Source organism: Rhinoderma darwinii, chromosome 3 (assembly GCF_050947455.1).
Source record: "Rhinoderma darwinii isolate aRhiDar2 chromosome 3, aRhiDar2.hap1, whole genome shotgun sequence".
Taxonomy (NCBI): Eukaryota; Metazoa; Chordata; class Amphibia; order Anura; family Rhinodermatidae; genus Rhinoderma; species Rhinoderma darwinii.
Genome location: NC_134689.1, coordinates 395,229,678 through 395,234,579, shown reverse-complemented (window position 1 = coordinate 395,234,579; position 4,902 = coordinate 395,229,678). Strand labels below are relative to the sequence as shown.

General features: G+C 45.0%; 1 non-coding gene across 1 annotated transcript; it reads left to right on the top strand.

Moving 5' to 3' along the window:
- The first annotated feature begins 3,359 nt into the window (after nucleotides 1-3,359).
- On the top strand, nucleotides 3,360-3,432 carry TRNAK-UUU (transfer RNA lysine (anticodon UUU)). Its single transcript has one exon. It is a non-coding gene; the product is annotated as a tRNA-Lys (tRNA).
- The last annotated feature ends 1,470 nt before the right edge of the window (nucleotides 3,433-4,902 follow it).

The following is a 4,902-nucleotide window of genomic DNA, read 5'->3' as shown; positions in this document are numbered from 1 at the left end:
TCGGAGCAGAGCCGATACTAGCGGCTCTGTGTCCCGCGGGCCGCAGATGACAGCCCCAGGGGCCGCATGCGGCACGCGGGCCGCGTGCTTGAGACGCCTGGCTTAGACCATGTGTAGTAGGGTCCTTATCTGAGGTTAGTAATCACCTCTGCTGGTGGATTGGTCACCATCGTAGAGGGATAACGGATGCATCCAGCTCAGTTTGGGGAGCTCCCATAAGAGGACAAATGGCGAAGGGGACTTGGTCTCAGGCTGAGGGATTAATATCCTCAAATCACAGAGAGATGTGAGCAGTCATGAGGGCCCTGATATATTTTCACAAAGCCGTTCAGGGGAAAGCGATACAAGTTCGCTTCCGACAATGCGACAACAGTGTCTTACTTGAACTGCCAGGGAGGCATCTGATCCATAGCCCTTCTTATAGAGGTGGCATCGATCCTATCATGGGCAGAAGCAAATGCTCAACAGCTGACAGATGTGCACATAAAAGGGACCCTCAACACTATAGCGGACAGACTAAGCCGCAACCTTCCACTACCAGGGGAATGGTCTCTAGACCAACAAATCTTCAGATAAATAGTGGAGTATTGGAGTCAACCATAAGTGGACCTAATGGTCACCTGGGAGAACACGAAGGTGGGTCAATTTTGTTCCCTGGTCATGGCATACAGACAATGGGCCCTAGATGCCCTCTCCATACCCTGGAAATTCCACCTGGCGTACATATTCCAGCCCATTCCAATGATCCCAAAGATCTTGCAGAAGACCAGACAGGAACAGGTCTCGGTACTTGCCATCTGCCCCTACTGGCCAAAAGAGAGCATGGTTCTCGCTACTCCTGTCAAAGAGCAAGGGAAATTTCTGGGTTCTTCCTCAGATTCCGTCCCTGGTGTGACAGGGCAACCGCTATTATCCTCATCTGGACTGTTAACAGCATGGAGGTTGATCACTCCTTTCTAGCTGACTCAGGACTGTCCAGTCATTAACACCCTCTTACAATCTAGAAGAGCTGTTACCAACAAAACCTATGGCATGATTAAGGTGGCATTTTTGAAATGGTGCCGAAACAACCAACTTTCTCCCTCCTTCCCATCCATCCAAAACATGCTGGAAATTCTTACGGGAGGGTTTTGATAAGGGGCTGAAACCTGGTACGATAAGTGTGCAGATATCTGTACTATCAGCCTTTCTAGGGAGAAAGCTGTCATCAGAGCCTTTCATCCAGAGATTTGTGAATGCAGTCCAAAAGATCAGACCAATCCAGTCCCTAAATGGGATATATGTGTCCTCAATCATCTTTGTGAACCTCGGTTGGAACACCTTCAGTCGGTGGATATAAAATACCTCTCACTAAAGGTCTGTTTTTTAGTGCCAAAAGGGTCTGTGAAATACAGACTCTGGGGTCTTTGGAGCCGTATCAACTTTTCCTACAGAATCACGTCCTAATCAGGACATTGCCTTACTTTACCTCAAAAGTGCCTTCCTTCCAGAATATTAATCAACAGATAGAGTTACCCACGTTCTGTCCAGGACCATCATCAGAGGAACAATGGAAACTTCATTCATTAGGCACTGGTAGAGCCTTAAAGATTTATATTGGCCATACCAAGGACTTTAGAAGATCCGATCATCTCTTCCTATAATTTCAAGGAAGAAATAGAGGGCAGAAATCATCTAAGGCATCTTTTTCCAGATGGATAAGAGAGGCAATTACTATCTATTATAATCAGGATTACAAGGGCCCATTCTACTACAGCCGTGTCCATGTCATGGGCGGAGAAAAGCTGCATTCCAATTGACCAGATTTGCAGAATGGCTTGAGGAACCTCTTCACATACGTTTTTAAAACACTACAAACTAGACATCAGAAGAGATGGTGAGGCAGTCTTTAGTCGAGCTGTTATTTTGTCCGCGGTTCAGAAAAACCCGCCCGAAAAATAGTTACGTGCTACATCCCCATGAGTACTGCTGAGGATGTCAAGGTAAGTGTAATTTATACACACCATAAATTCTCTTTCCTTAAGGCCAGATTCACATAAATGAGCGCAAACTCGGATGTGAAAAACTGGCGTTTTCCACATCCAAGTTGCACCTGTGCGGTTCCCGTTTTCACGGATCCCTATAGACTTGAGTCTACCGAAAGTGCTGTGAAAACGCAAGAAAATAGAACATGTACTATTTTTCAACGGACCCTTCACGCAACGGCCGTGTGAATGACCCCATTCAAATACATGCGTCCGTGTGACGGCCGTTGCTTTAACACCCGTCACTCGGACGTATACTACGGTCGTCTGAATTCGGTCTTGGTCCAAGCAGCAACACTGCTTTCCTCCCCAATAAAGCTTTGTTCAGCAGTCCTTGAGTATCTGTGACACTAGGACGCAGCCTATTATAGTGTAGCTAAGTAAATCATATAATTGATACCCCCTGTCCTGTCTTCTACACTTTATTTAAACTACTGGGAGTCAAATAAGGCGTGAAAAAATGGGCATTTTTCACAGCCGATTTGCAACTGTGCGCACCCGTTTTCACGGATCCCTTATAGACTTGGGTCTATTGAGGAATCCGGGAAAACGGGCAAAAAAAGGACTTCCCATTTTTTCCGGAGCTGTTCACACGGTCCTTAAAAAAAACGGCGGTGTGAATAGCCCCATAGACATGCATTGATTTCAATGCAGCCGTGTGACGGCCATTTAAAAAACATCCGTCACACGGCCGAGTTTCCCTGTCATTTGAATAGGGCCTTAGGAGGATAGAACATCCCCATGGGTGCTGCTGCTTGGACTAAAGGAAAGAGTATTTACGGTGCGTACAAGATACACTTTATTGGACCTTCACAGTGAATGGCGTAAAAAATTAAATTGCTAGAATTGCTTTTCTCTGTACATCCTGACTTCCAATAAAAAGCAAGCAAAAGTTGTATGTACCCAAAAATGGTACCAATAAAAAGTGTACGTTGTCGCACCAAATTTAAGCCCTAATACAGCTACTTGAGCGGAAAAATACTAGTTTTGGCTCTTAGAATATGGCAACACAAAAAGAAATTGAAAAAAGAAGTTTTCTTATTTTGCAAAAGGAGAAAAAAATATCGGTTTCTTTTCCATTTTTTTTCCATTACCCCACAAAAAAAGTTTAAAAAAATGTCATCATTAAATTATATGTCCTGGAGGTATCAGCAGGAAGTTACTGGTAATGTAGTCCTGTAACATATAAGTGGAGGTCCCTGCATGCTTCTCTGGAGCAGGAACTAATAATGGGTTTGTATAGTAGAAGGTGTAGACGCTCCATAAAGAAAGAAAAAAGTCATCAGACAGGAGACGATTCCAGCAGGAAGTGAGTGTATCATTGGGTGAGCAAGAGCCCGGATAGCTCAGTCGGTAGAGCATCAGACTTTTAATCTGAGGGTCCAGGGTTCAAGTCCCTGTTTGGGTGTGATCTTTTAATAGGAATGCAAAAAAAAAAAAAGAAAATAAAAGCACATTTACAATATGGAAAAGCTATATTTGCATAATTTAGTGAGAACAAATAAACATATTTAAAAAAAAACAAAACACTTATTGCAAAAACATTATACTTATTGATAAAATGGAGACTACAATTCACAAAGAGTTATTAGGCGCTAATTTTGACATGGAAATAGCCCCCCATTGATTTCAATGGGGGGGGGGGGGGTGCAGAGGTGTTTCTATTTCCGGGACGGCTTGATCGCAGGAAAAAATGACCGCTGACCGCAGGAAAAAATGTCAGGCAGGTCAAAATCTGCCTCAAAATTTCTTTGTGCCTGCAAAATACTGTGTGAGCTAGGCCTTACACATGGGCTGACACAGCTTTGTGGTACACTGAATTAACCATGGCCCGACAGTCAGGGGCCCTATTGCTTATTGCTTCAGTGCCCATAAAATGCACACCCCAGCTGTTATACAACATCATAATACACACCTCAGCTGCTTCAGATCCTCATAATACACCTCAGCTGCTTCAGAACCTCATAATACGCACCTAAACTGCTATAGAACATCACATTATACACCCCAGCTGCTGCAGAACATCATAATACACACCTCAGAAAGAGGTTCTGTAGCAGCTGGGGTGTGTATATAAGAAATAATGTACTCTCTATTATAAATTATAAAGAATATTAGGAGTCACCTGACTTTTCTGCTGCCTGAGGCAAAAATTGAAATGGTGTCCCCAGATCCTGATTGGCACCCCCCTGGCTGTTCTACATCACTACCAGCCTCCTCCAATTCTTGCGGATGCGCCGTTGCCTTGTACTCCCCTGGCATGCGCGGTGCAGCCAGGCAGAATACAGCTCGCTGCACGGTGCGTGCCCAAGGAGTACAAGGCAATGGCGCATCCGAGAAAGTTGGAGAAGACTGGTAGTGATGTATAACAGCCGGGGGGATGTCAATCAAACATGGAAAGTTGGGTTTGGAGGCAGAACTATGTGACTCTTCAGGATTGCGGCACCGCCCCATGACCCTTTAATGAGTAATTAGCATATAGTGTGCGTCATTTTAAAAGTTGATTTTATAGATTTTGCTGCATCTGAAAACAACATACAGGGGAATGTTTGAAAATATTTTTGGGTCATGTATTACTGCATGGTCGAGGTCGAGGTTCAAGGGGTTAACCCGTTAGTGACCGGCCCATAGTGTTTCTACGTCTGTCACTAACGGGCTTTATTTCGATGCCATTGACTTTCTACGTCACTGTATCGGAGTAAAATAGCGCCGCCGGGGGGGGGGGGGAGGGTTAGCTCCCTGCTCTCAGCTGCCGGAGGTAGCTGAGGGCTTGGAGCAGTGACTGGGGACCGCTGTTTGTGGTCCCCATACCGGCGATCGCCGGTATTCAACGAATACCGGCGACCGCTGTTACAATGTATGTGCCAGTGCAAATGAG